We start from the raw sequence: 14,531 nt of genomic DNA on the forward strand, positions 1-14,531 counted from the left end.
ACTTGGACTGCATTTAAGCTTTCAAAGAACAGCTAGTAGTCTTCCACACTATTGGACAGAGACAGTACTTAGCATCAGTTGGTTGTTTAATGCAATAGTGGTATAGAACTTACACATATCGATGTCAATTCCATGTTCTAATAAATCTAATTCGCTTCCCCAAGCTCTCCTGTTCCACTCCATTTGGTGCTGCGTTCCCTGCACTGGCTCCACCCAATCATCTTTTTTGTCCCTAAGTGAAAATTGGAGAGATCCTTGGTTTTGCATGTAAGCAGTCCTTTTAGGGTCTGATTCTGCAAAATGCTGAGAAACTTCAGCTTCCCTTGAAGTCTGGAGGTACCCCACCCAGGCTTTGTCCCTGAAAGAGCAGAATCTTAGCTTTTCTCCAACAGCGTTAGAGGAAGATAGTTAATGTCTTATTATTATTGCTTTATTGACACATAATTATAGTACATTACCCTGATATTTTAGTAGATGGATTTAGTCAGACTAAATGCCTGTTCCCTCAGGAGTCAAAACCAACAAGATTTTAACCCCAACTAACACCTTCGAAACTCTATAGTGATATAACTAACAAATATAGTACACACAATGGTTGCTTTAATTGTTTTGCTTGTGCTAACTTCAACTTAATCCTTACTGTGGCTCATTTGTAAAATTAAACCCATTTTAGACCGAAACAAAAAAAAATCTGAAAAGTTCCAATGTTTTGGACAGCTGTGAGTAATAAGTTCAGTTTTAGCGCAGGAAACTGTAGTATGCATGTCCATTTGCAATATCTTGTAATGCATTTAATTTAGTGCAAGGTACCACAAAAATTTGCTCGGAGCTGCAGTGTTAAGAGTAACCAGAGACAGAGTATTCTTTTCTTCTTTAGCCACTATAGAAACACATAAAGTATTTATTTTGGCTTCTTTATCAGTTGGAGAGTTTTTGAAACTATTTAATTCACTTTTCAGTCAAGATTTTCCAGACCTGATTCTGATCTCAGAACTCTGGATCTTACATTAGTGTGTCTCTACTGACATTTACTCTTGATTTACACCAGTGTAAGTTAGATCAGAACCTGGACCTTCAGTATTAGGTTTCAGCTGCATTTATGGACGATGCATTGCCATTTGCATGGCAATATCAAACCAAACTCATATGGCTTTCTTCCTTTTTTTAATTAACTGGGAATGCCAGTGATCCAGTGAAGTTTGCGCTGCTGGATAACAGGGCTGGTCTGTGAATAGCATTGTATTTGCCAAATGGTTCGCTAGTCATTTCAGCACAAACAAATGGATGATGTCTGTAAGTCTGCAAACAGTGTTGACATTTAGCCTTGTTTATGTTACTTTCCTTTTGCTGCATATTTTTGGCTTGAAAAGCTACTGTCTGAATCAACAGTGACTTAAGCAGAAGCTAAGGACCCAGTGTTGCATCCCTTATTCTCAGTTAGTGGGACTGCTTGCATGATTAAGGATACCAGGATCAGTCTTATGTTTGTTTGGCTTTTACATTTCATTGTTATATTCATATTATCATTTCATTTTATCATAGTGTGTAACATTAGAACCCAGCTTGGTGGTAAGATGGGCACTAATATTATAATGTTTGATTATGCACACTTTTAATGTCTTAATTTTTTCATACTATGATATCCTCCTCCACCTCATCACCCACCTGCATAGTAGATAATTAACCCCTACAATATCTGATATTGCTGAGAGGTTCTGAGTGCCCCCTATTCCCAGTAGAGGTTAAGGGTATTCAGTGTCTCACTGGATTTGGATCTGAAAGGGAGACAGGTGTTTGCAAAAGGAGGCCTTGTCTACGCTAGGGTATTTGCTCCAGTTTCAGCCATGAGAGGCCGCGTTCAGCAGTGCAAACCCTAGTATAGAAAGCATAGTCACAATAATGATATAAGATTAGAGTTGTATGAATTTACCCTGAGTTTCAACTCCTGAACAGTGTATTTTTATGGTATTAGTAATGCCCAGGTTTAATTTAAATTAGAATTATTGAATATTTTTGGCTATTATTTAAATCTAGAGACTGGAATGAGCCAAAAAGGTTAGAACTGTTCCCAGACTTTCCCGAAGTTTGAAGATATTCTGATCTGGGTTTTGGCTCAGGTTTGTATGTTCTGAGATCTGATATACAGTATCTCCCATAGCTACTCATATACTTGCACTAACAGTTTAAACATCCTTACTTAAGTCAGAACTAAATGTACAAATAATTCCTTATATAAGGCTGACTTTAGTCTGACAGCCATTGTAATTTTATTTTACTGGCTTTCAGAAATAAATAGCCAAATTCTTCTTTGAAATCTGTAAAAAGAAAAGGAGGACTTGTGGCATCTTAGAGACTAACCAATTTATTTGAGCATGAGCTTTCGTGAGCTACAGCTCACTTCATCGGATGCATACCGTGGAAACTGCAGCAGACTTTATATACACACAGAGAATATGAAACAATACCTCCTCCCACCCCACTGTCCTGCTGGTAATAGCTTATCTAAAGTGATCATCAGGTTGGGCCATTTCCAGCACAAATCCAGGTTTTCTCACCCTCCACCCCCCCACACACATTCACTCTCCTGCTGGTGATAGCAGCTGGTGATAGCGCACCATGATGGGCTATCACCAGCAGGAGAGTGAATTTGTGTGGGGGGAGCGGAGGGTGAGAAAACCTGGATTTGTGCTGGAAATGGCCCAACCTGATGGTCACTTTAGATAAGCCATTACCAGCAGGACAGTGGGGTGGGAGGAGGTATTGTTTCATATTCTCTGTGTGTATATAAAGTCTGCTGCAGTTTCCACGGTATGCATCCGATGAAGTGAGCTGTAGCTCACGAAAGCTCATGCTCAAATAAATTGGTTAGTCTCTAAGGTGCCACAAGTCCTCCTTTTCTTTTTGCGAATACAGACTAACACAGCTGTTACTCTGAAATTTGAAATCTGTGTAATTTAGAACGTTCTCTCACAGGTGAGGCCTTGTTATTTACAATACTTCGAAGCTGGAATTGCTTTTTTTTATCTGATGTTCCCAGATAATTATAGGACCTAGGATAAATTTAATTGTGTGGTTTGTTAATTATTTCAGCAAAAGAAAAATTTATATACCTATGTTTATTAAACAAATAGTCTTAAGTGAAGGCATTAATATACATATACACAACACACTTACAATGTACAACAAATCATCACAGTAACCTCAAAATAGAGGTTTATAATATGTTTAGTTATTTATATATTTAGTAAGCCTAAGGAATGGATTTTAGTATAAGTGAAAGTTCCCTTAAAATTGTTAAGGTTATTTATTATCACTTCTACTTGAGTTTTTAATGGTCCTATATTTTGTAATGCATTAGCAGGGAGAAAATTACGGTAGTTATCTTTTTTCATATTCTTTAAGCAATATTTCCAGTTTAATATATTGTGCCAGGTTGTCCAATATTAACCAAGAAATGACAGTAAAATTCAATGAACAGCACTCTGACACCCACAATTTAAAACCTGTGATTGAAGCAAAATGTGTAAACTTCTACTGGGTTATCATGTGCTTTGGAATAGAGTATTGTTGGAAGTAATTAGAAAATATATTAAGGTTCCTAGTAATGAAAGCATGTAAGTTTTAATAATTGTTGCTTTCTGAGTAAGTGTCACACTGTATCTTTAAATGTATATGGAGTTACAAGTTAGGTCACTTTTGAATGGAATGTAAAACAATACTAAAAAATGCTTCAATAACTTATCTCAGTGTTGCTAATAAAAAAAAAAGCTGTTAAACATTAGTGCAGTTTTGAGTCATTTTGTTAATTCAGTCTACAACATAACTCTAAGAAATTGGTTTATCTGTTGGAAGATTAATAGAATCCACCATTTATATGCTTTAAGAGGCAAACTCTACAAAGCAACTTGTTGCATTTTTAATAAATAAACTTAAAGAAAAGGCCAAAATCAATTTTTAAGGGATGAGTTGGCAAGATTTCCCCCTTTATTCATCTGTCATGAGAACAATGCAATGTTTGGTTAAATATATAAACAGTGCATTTACATTTGGCCCTTCCGTGAAATAGGATTTCCAGGGAATGTGGGGCATAATTCTCCTTTTAATTACACTGGTGTGAACTAGGAGTCGTTCCATTGAAGCCAGTGGAATTACTCGAGTATCACAGGGTGTAAGTAAGAAAAAAAATCAGGCTCATGACCTTTATAGATAGATTATAGATAAATTAGTGGGCTGCACCTTTGAGCGGGACTAACTACTGTATTTGTGGCAATTGGGTCCAGTCCTGAAGTTGAAGTCATTGGGAATTTGGCTTCAGTGAGGACTACAGGCCCTTTATGTACAAAGTCTATTGAATACTCTGAGCATACAGGTCTATACCAATCATCCTTCTAATTTAATCTTGTTTTGTCTTTCAGTAGATACCATTAATTAATAAGCATCTCACACTGTGCAGTTTTTTAAAAGTACCTACCTAGCTAGCTAGGTTTGGGTGAATGCAAGCCAACCAAATTGTTTCCCCCACAAAGAGCATGTAGTAAAAGTCTTTAACCAGCCCTGCCACCACAGACTCACAGGAGATCCTATTCAGGATACAAAGACAGCACAGGATGACAAGTAAGCAATAAATGGGCCTGATACTGCAAACACTGGGTACAGTACTCATGTAGTACCAGTGGAATAAATGCTATTACTGCTAGTAGTAGGTATAATGCCTGGTATTAAGTATTGGTAGAACTGGACCCTTAGGAGGATATCTTTTATTTAATACACCACTTAAGACTCACTGGAAGTAAGGGACAAATATAACCAAGCCTTTATATTTTCTTCTCCCAATGGCACATCTTCACTAAAGCTGTCAGTTTTGAATAACATATTGGTGCTTTTTATTTATTCACCAAAACACCATGAGTCAGGACCTGACATTTTAGTGTTCTGAGTTGTACTGAGAAAAATCTGTAGTTGAGCAGTAAGACAATTATACTATTTTGGAACCGCTAGAAATACTACAGCATTTGTGAGACAACTGTAACATTTATCCCTCCTCAGTGTGAGATTGTTCTTCCTTTTATTTGGATCGTACTTCTCAAAAAAAAAAAAAATGGTATAGGCAATGATGAACCTACTCGACGCCCACAGGGGTATAGTCCTGTGTGATACTACTGGGTGTTACATGCTTAAATTTCTATGCATTGATCTGAGAATGTACTCCTTATTGTCCTATGGGTAATATGACTAAAGAGAAAAATTCTCTGCAATACAATGGAACATTTGTCTGCACATCATAACCTAAGGTCCAGAACATCAAATCTAAAGTTGTAATTATACAGCTGCAGTCACACCACCTTAGTGAAGGCTGTGTCAGCACTTGTATTATTAAAGAAATCCTGTTTTTTCAAGGGTTGATGAGTCATATGTAGAAAAGAAACATTTCTCAGTAAACAATTGTTTTGGCTTTTCCAAAGCAATACTAGGTATGGGCCTTTGTACTAATATTTCCAAGATATGATCATGTTTCTTGGATTATACCACTGACTATCTCTGGAGTTTGTCTAATGCTAAGTTTGAAAGGAACGGTCATTTCCTGTAGCAAGACAGTAGACTACTGGTTAGCTGCTGGGAAGGATTTCAATCCCTGTGTGTTTCCGTTATTGACAAAACATAAACTGGACTGATAAAAGCCAATTTGAGACCTCTCAGGGTGATTAGAGCAACAGTAGCAAGAGTAGAAGATGCCATCCAGTCCACCTCAACTGTAGGATTTAGTATTCTAATGGGGTTCTCAAAAGCAGGGGTTAAAAAGAGAAATTTTCATGAACTTTATCTTCATGATGAACCGGGGGAGCAGAAGCACCAAAAATCATGGTCACAGACCTCACCCATCACTACTGTACTAGCTTGGCTTGGTAGGAGAAGATTTTTGCAGTCTGCCACCATCAGTGTCTATTTGATTTAAATACATGTTCCTGGTCTGGATACTCTTCCCTACAACACTCCTGTTACACTTGTCTGAATTTAACATTCCCTGAAGGTGGATCTTTCATGATTACAGTAACCTTTGATACCTTTTAATTCAGCAGCACACTCACTGGTCATAAATAAACGGGAATAAGTTTATTTACAACCGCATAGTGGAGGAGGAAAATAAGAGCACTCTGCATTATACAAGAAACAAGGTAAAGGAAATATCCTTCACACTAAGAACAAAGATCGCAGACTTCAGATACTTTCCAGACACATGAGAACAGAAGGTAATAGATCAGTAGGCTTGTCAAGGTTCCTCCCCCACTCTGAACTCTAGGGTGCAGATGTGGGGACCTGCATGAAAAACCTCCTAAGCTTATCTTTACCAGCTTAGGTCAAAACTTCCCCAAGGTACAAAATATTACCCCTTGGACAGGCCGCTACCACCACCAAACTAATACTGGTTACTGGGGAAGAGCTGTTTGGACGCGTCCTTCCCCCCAAAATACTTCCCAAAACCTTGCAGCCCACTTCCTGGACAAGGTTTGGTAAAAAGCCTCACCAATTTGCCTAGGTGACTACAGACCCAGACCCTTGGATCTTAAGAACAATGAACAATCCTCCCAACACTTGCACCCCCCCTTTCCTGGGAAATGTTGGATAAAAAGCCTCACCAATTTGCATAGGTGACCACAAACCCAAACCCTTGGATCTGAGAACAATGAAAAAGCATTCAGTGTTTTACAAGAAGACTTTTAATAAAAAATAGAAGTAAATAGAAATAAAGAAATCCCCCCTGTAAAATCAGGATGGTATATATCTTACAGGGTAATTAGATTCAAAAACATAGAGAACCCCTCTAGGCAAAACCTTAAGTTACAAAAAAGATACACAGACAGAAATAGTTATTCTATTCAGCACAATTCTTTTCTCAGCCATTTAAAGAAATCATAATCTAACACATACCTAGCTAGATTACTTACTAAAAGTTCTAAGACTCCATTCCTGTTCTGTCCCTGGCCAAGACGACTACAGACAGACACACAAACCCCTTGTTTCTCTCCCTCCTCCCAGCTTTTGAAAGTATCTTGTCTCCTCATTGGTCATTTTGGTCAGGTGCCAGCGAGGTTACCTTTAGCTTCTTAACCCTTTACAGGTGAGAGGAGCTTTCCCCTGGCCAGGAGGGATTTCAAAGGGGTTTACCCTTCCCTTTATATTTATGACACGCCCCCCAAATCTCAGCTAGGGTGAAACACTGGCTGGGATTTCTTCCTGGAGCTCTAGGAAAACAGAGTTAATAAGACACATGCATCTCTACATATACTACCAAGTACATAAAGACTAACAATATTTTCCACATCTCAAGGACGATTTTAACCAGTTGATTCTGGGAAACTTTCACGGGAGAGTGCATCAGCTACTTTATTAGAAGCTCCTGAGATGTGTTGGATGTCGAAATCAAAATCTTGGAGAGCTAAACTCCACCGAAGAAGTTTTCTGTTAGTTTCTTTGACGGTGTGAAGCCACTTTAGTGCAGCATGGTCGGTTTGCAGGTGGAAACGCCGTCCCCAAACATATGGGCGTAGCTTTTCCAGAGCGTAGACAATGGCATAACATTCTTTTTCAGTGACTGACCAGTTGCTTTCCCTCTCAGACAGTTTTTTGCTGAGAAACACTACAGGGTGGAATTCTTGATCAGGTCCTTTCTGCATTAAAACTGCTCCCACACCACGCTCGGATGCATCTGTGGTTACTAGGAACGGTTTGTCAAAGTCTGGGGCCCTTAGTACAGGGTCAGACATGAGTGTCGCTTTAAGCTTGTTAAAGGCCTTCTGACACTTTCCGGTCCACTGAACAGCATTTGGCTGTTTCTTTTTGGTTAGGTCTGTCAGTGGGGCAGCGATTTGGCTGTAGTGCGGTACAAATCGTCTGTAATAACCGGCCAAGCCTAAGAAGGATTGAACCTGTTTCTTTGACTTTGGGACAGGCCACTTTTGGATAGCATCCACTTTGGCCTGTAGGGGGCTGATAGTTCCTTGACCCACCTGGTGTCCAAGGTAAGTCACTCTGTTTAGGCCTATTTGACACTTCTTAGCCTTAACAGTTAGTCCTGCCTCCCTTATGCGCTCAAGGACTTTTTGTAGATGTTCCAGGTGGTCTGCCCAGGAATCCGAAAATATGGCCACATCGTCAAGGTAGGCGACTGCATATTCTCCTAATCCCGCTAGGAGACCATCTACAAGTCTTTGGAAAGTGGCGGGTGCATTTCGCAGCCCGAAAGGGAGTACATTAAATTCATACAGCCCGAGATGTGTGATGAAGGCTGACCTTTCCTTGGCAGATTCATCTAGCGGTACCTGCCAGTACCCCTTGGTTAAGTCCAAGGTAGAGATGAACTGAGCCCTTCCCAGTTTCTCTAATAGTTCATCTGTGCGTGGCATGGGATAGTTGTCTGGGCGAGTTACAGCATTTAGCTTACGGTAGTCCACGCAAAAACGTATTTCCCCATCTGGTTTGGGAACTAGAACCACTGGAGATGCCCATGCACTTTCAGAGGGGCGGATTACACCCATCTGTAACATATCCTGGATCTCCCGTTCTATAGCAGTTTTAGCTTGAGGAGACACCCGGTAAGGTTGGACCCTAATGGGGTGAGCATTACCTGTGTCAATGGAGTGGTATGCCCGTTCAGTCAGTCCTGGGGTGGCTGAGAACGTTGGCGCGTAGCTAGTGCACAGCTCCTGGATCTGCTGTCGCTGCATACGCCCAAGGGTCATGGAGAGGTTCACCTCTTCCACACCACCAGCACATTTCCCTTCGTAGTAGACACCTTCAGGCCACTCAGCGTCGTCTCCTCCCTGGGCTGTAAACTGACAAACCTTTAATTCTCTGGAATAAAAGGGCTTTAGAGAATTAATATGATACACCTTAGGCTTTCGGTTGGAGGTGGGGAATGCTATGAGATAATTAACAGCTCCCAGGCGCTCCTGGACCACGAATGGCCCTTCCCATGATGCTTCCATTTTATGGGCCTGGAGCGCCTTTAAGACCATGACCTGGTCTCCTACTTTGAAGGAACGCTCTCTGGCATGTTTATCATACCAGGCTTTTTGCTCTTTTTGAGCATCCTGTAAGTTTTCTCTAGCAAGGGCTAAAGAGGTTCGGAGGGTGTTTTGTAGGTTGGTTACAAAGTCCAGAATGTTAGTTCCTGGAGAAGGTGTAAATCCCTCCCATTGCTGCTTCACCAACTGCAATGGCCCCTTAACCTCACGGCCATATACAAGTTCAAATGGAGAAAACCCTAAACTGGGATGTGGTACAGCTCTGTAGGCAAAGAGCAACTGCTGCAATACTAGGTCCCAATCATTGGAGTGCTCATTTACGAATTTACGTATCATGGCCCCCAAAGTTCCATTAAACTTCTCCACCATGCCATTTGTTTGATGATGGTAAGGAGTGGCAACCAAGTGATTTACCCCATGAGCTTCCCAAAGGTTTTTCATAGTTCCTGCCAGGAAATTAGTCCCTGCATCTGTGAGGATGTCGGAGGGCCAACCTACCCTGGCAAAAATGTCTGCTAGTGCCTGGCACACACTTTTAGCCCTGGTGTTGCTTAGAGCTACTGCTTCCGGCCATCGGGTGGCAAAATCCATGAAAGTCAGTATGTACTGCTTTCCTCTGGGTGTCTTTTTCGGAAAAGGACCCAGAATATCCACAGCTACTCGCTGAAATGGAACTTCAATGATGGGGAGTGGCTGGAGAGGAGCTTTGACCTGGTCTTGGGGTTTTCCCACTCTTTGGCACACCTCACAAGACTGGACATAGGTAGAAACATCCTTGCCCATTCCCTCCCAGTGGAATGACCCCCCCAAACGGTCTTTGGTCCTGTTCACCCCAGCATGGCCACTAGGGTGATCATGGGCTAAGCTCAAGAGCTTGGCCCGGTATTTAGTTGGAACTACCAACTGTCTCTGAGGATGCCAGTCTTCCTGGTGTCCCCCAGAAAGAGTTTCCTTGTATAAAAGTCCTCTTTCTACAACAAACCTGGATCGATTAGAAGAGCTGAGAGGCGGTGGGTTGCTCCGTGCCGCCGTCCAAGCTCTCTGGAGGCTTTCATCTGCTTCCTGTTCGGTCTGGAACTGTTCCCTTGATGCTGGAGACATCAGTTCCTCATTGGATTGGGGACATAGGCTTGGTCCCTCTGGAAGCGATATAGGGGATGGAGCTGTTTCTGTTGACTGTGAACCGCTCTCCGCTGGTGCACTATGTTGGGATTCAGGCTCCGGCTGAGCCTCTTGTGTAGGGTTATCGGCTGCTGCCAGTTCAGGTTCGGTGGGGCCCTCTGGTGTTGAGGTTGCAAGTACTGGATTCAGTGCTGGCACGGGGTCTGGTGTTGGTTGTTTGGCTGGTTCCGGTTCTGGGACTGGTTCCGTCTGGGTCTCTGGGACTGGATCCACTACTGCTGTTGCAGACATTGGCCTGGGGTCCAGGTCCATCACCTCTGACTGGGTCCTGATAGAAGTTTCCGGAACAGAGCTAGGCCTCACGGCTTGTTTAGCCTGGTTGCGGGTGACCATTCCCACCCTCTTGGCCTGCTTCACATGATTGGCCAAGTCTTCCCCCAACAGCATGGGGATGGGATAATCATCATAGACTGCAAAAGTCCACATTCCTGACCAGCCCTTGTACTGGACAGGCAACTTGGCTGTAGGCAAATTGAAAGAGTTGGACTTGAAGGGTTGAATCGTCACTTGGATCTCTGGGTTGATTAAATTGGGGTCCACTAAGGAAGCATGGATAGCTGACACTTGTGCTCCGGTGTCCCTCCACGCGGTGACCTTCTTCCCACCCACACTCACAGTTTCCCTCCGCTCCAAGGGTATCTGGGAGGTATCTGGGCCTGTGGACCTCTGGTGTGATTCCGGTGCAATGAACTGTAACCTGTTGGGGTTCTTGGGGCAGTTGGCCTTTACATGCCCCAGCTCGTTACATTTAAAACATCGTCCAGCTGACGGGTCACCGGGGCGAGGTGGGTTGCTGGAGAACGGGGTGGTGGAACGATAAGGGGTCTGGAGGGTTCTTTGGGAGGTAGGTGGGGCTTTGGGCGGCCCCCGGTAATAGGGTGTGGTCTGGGGTGGTCCCTTCTGGTCTCCGCTCCAACTGCGACCAGTTTTCTTCTTCTCTGCCACCTCCACCCATCTGGCTCCAATCTCTCCTGCCTCAATTACAGTTTTGGGTTTCCCATCTAGGATGTATCTTTCTATTTCCTCAGGAACACCCTCTAAGAATTGTTCCATTTGCATTAGGAAGGGCAAATTTACTGGAGATTCAACACTTGCTCCTGATATCCAGGCATCCCAATGTTTTACAATGTGGTAGGCATGTCGGGTAAATGACATGTCTGGTTTCCACCTTAGGGCTCTGAACCTCCGACGAGACTGCTCGGGTGTTATCCCCATTCTGACTCTCGCCTTGGATTTAAACAGTTCATACTTGTTCATGTGTTCTTTAGGCATTTCAGCTGCCACCTCAGCTAAGGGTCCACTGAGCTGCGGCCTCAGCTCTACCATGTATTGGTCAGTAGAGATGTTGTACCCAAGGCAGGCCCTTTCGAAGTTTTCTAAGAAGGCCTCAGTATCATCACCTGCCTTGTAGGTGGGGAACTTTCTGGGATGGGAAGTGGTACCTGGAGAAGGATTGCTAGGGTTTGTTGGTATATTCTGCTGGGCCTTTATCCTCTCCATCTCCTCCACATGCTTCCTTGCCTCCATTTCCCTCTTGTGGGCAGCCTCCTGTACCTCCTTCTCCAGCCGCATGAGTTCTATCTGTCTTTCATGTTCCCTTTGTTTTTCCTCAGCCTGAAATTTGGCTAATTCCAGCTGTAGTCGAGCTGAGGATTTGGCCATTCTAACCTCTCTGTTTTTAACTAACTTTACACCCGAGGTTTAGAAATAAACAAACAAAACTTGGCTGTAAACTTTTGCTGTGCTGGAATAGAGTACCTATTCTCTGATAGTGATTGTCAGCCTACAGAAAAAGACAATTCCCTTGTCTCTGCTCTGGGCCCAAATTAAAGCAAAAAACCTCCAACTACTTGGAAAACTGCTTACCCAGCCCAAAGAAAAAAAAAAATTTCTTTTCAAACCTGTGCTCCTTGTAAAACAAAAAAAAAAAATTCAAAATCCTAAAAAAAAACCCTGCCACTTTTGTCTCCAGGCAAATGGGTAGAGCACACACCCCCTATTTACTTTTAGGAAGAAAAGAAAAAAAAAAACCTCTGGGTTGGAAGACTGTGAATTTCCCTGCAGGAGTTAAGTACCCTGCCTCCAGGCAAGAAAACCTGCAATTCACAAGATAATCCCCTTTTGTCTCTGCTTGGCCACAAAGCAGAGAGAAACCAAGCTGCTTTCAGTTTCAAAGCTGCCTTCTGGACTTCCTAAAAATTCCTTTTTAAAATCTGTATTTCTAGTTCAAAAAATCTCAACTGGATCTCAAAATGATTTCAGGTTAATCCCACCACTGTGCCACCATGTCAAGGTTCCTCCCCCACTCTGAACTCTAGGGTGCAGATGTGGGGACCTGCATGAAAAACCTCCTAAGCTTATCTTTACCAGCTTAGGTCAAAACTTCCCCAAGGTACAAAATATTACCCCTTGGACAGGCCGCTACCACCACCAAACTAATACTGGTTACTGGGGAAGAGCTGTTTGGACGCGTCCTTCCCCCCAAAATACTTCCCAAAACCTTGCAGCCCACTTCCTGGACAAGGTTTGGTAAAAAGCCTCACCAATTTGCCTAGGTGACTACAGACCCAGACCCTTGGATCTTAAGAACAATGAACAATCCTCCCAACACTTGCACCCCCCCTTTCCTGGGAAATGTTGGATAAAAAGCCTCACCAATTTGCATAGGTGACCACAAACCCAAACCCTTGGATCTGAGAACAATGAAAAAGCATTCAGTGTTTTACAAGAAGACTTTTAATAAAAAATAGAAGTAAATAGAAATAAAGAAATCCCCCCTGTAAAATCAGGATGGTATATATCTTACAGGGTAATTAGATTCAAAAACATAGAGAACCCCTCTAGGCAAAACCTTAAGTTACAAAAAAGATACACAGACAGAAATAGTTATTCTATTCAGCACAATTCTTTTCTCAGCCATTTAAAGAAATCATAATCTAACACATACCTAGCTAGATTACTTACTAAAAGTTCTAAGACTCCATTCCTGTTCTGTCCCTGGCCAAGACGACTACAGACAGACACACAAACCCCTTGTTTCTCTCCCTCCTCCCAGCTTTTGAAAGTATCTTGTCTCCTCATTGGTCATTTTGGTCAGGTGCCAGCGAGGTTACCTTTAGCTTCTTAACCCTTTACAGGTGAGAGGAGCTTTCCCCTGGCCAGGAGGGATTTCAAAGGGGTTTACCCTTCCCTTTATATTTATGACAAGGCTGGACATCAAACACTGGTTTAAGATTTTCCCCGTAATAAGATTCTGCTGACAGGATCATATGCATTTAAAAATAGGTGTTTCTGAACTTCAACCCCAACCTCAGTGATTTACACTCAGACCCTAACTAACTCCTCACAGCATCCTCACAGTGAAATATAGGGGAATGAGTTTCTTTAAGCAGATCTTCTGTGATGCACAGTGTGTTTCTCTGGTGCATGTTTTTTAGTCGTTCCTGCATGGACCATCCATTGTTTTGTGCTCAGACCAACAGTGGAGTAGAAAATAGAATGCTACGCTGTGGATCAGATGGAAAATTGTCGCTCACTAAAGAGGGGTATATTCTATGAATCTTACAGAAGGTGAAGTGCTCATGCCACTGACCTCCAAAAGGACTTGATCACTCCTCAGCTTTGAAATCCCCCAGGGCTCCAGCTCCCACCGGAGTCTGTTTTACAGCCAAATCCATGATTTTGGATCCTGGGACTGCTCTAACTTGTACCAGTTGCTAACAGCCTCCCATTCCCATTCTGGGCATTACCAGAATGCTCCATCCCTCTGGCAATGCCCTCAGTCCATCTGCTATGCCAAGGCTGTGGCAAGTGGGAGGGCATATTGTTCTATACAACCCAGGGATTCCCCTGCCCAAGGGGAATCATCAGCTGCCTTTGTAGGGCAACTTTACAGACACTTTATGCCACCAGATCAGCACAAAGGGACTTTCATTAGGGCTGAAGATCTAGCACAACTTATGCTGTCATTCCTGTTTAATTCATGTGTTCAATGTTCCCAGCATCCTTTCCTTTTCACTCTCGATGTTATCCTCAATATTCTCTTGGATTCCTGGAACTAGCTGTGACCTTTGGGTGGCTGAAATAATACTTTCAAAGTTCTATGGCCATTAAGCACAACCTGTAGGTTTTCATAGATGATGTATCTGCGGGATGTTTTTATTGGTAGAGAATTCAAATCATGCTATGGTTATAGTTTAAAATTTCAGTTGCCTGCTTTTCATCAGATTTTGTCTATTCTAGATTAATTAGTTCATTCTGCTTTTCTAACACCAAAAAGTTCATTTGATCCAGAACATTTCACATGTATAATAAGGGAAGTTAGGA

General features: G+C 42.5%; 1 protein-coding gene across 12 annotated transcripts in view; it reads left to right on the plus strand.

The window, feature by feature from the left end:
• ZNF536 (zinc finger protein 536) overlaps positions 1-14,531 on the plus strand; it is a 408,639-nt gene that overhangs the window by 260,471 nt on the left and 133,637 nt on the right. The gene's annotated exons all lie outside the window — the stretch shown is intronic.

This window comes from Lepidochelys olivacea (assembly GCF_965140295.1).
Source record: "Lepidochelys olivacea isolate rLepOli2 genome assembly, chromosome: 12".
NCBI lineage: Eukaryota > Metazoa > Chordata > Testudines > Cheloniidae > Lepidochelys > Lepidochelys olivacea.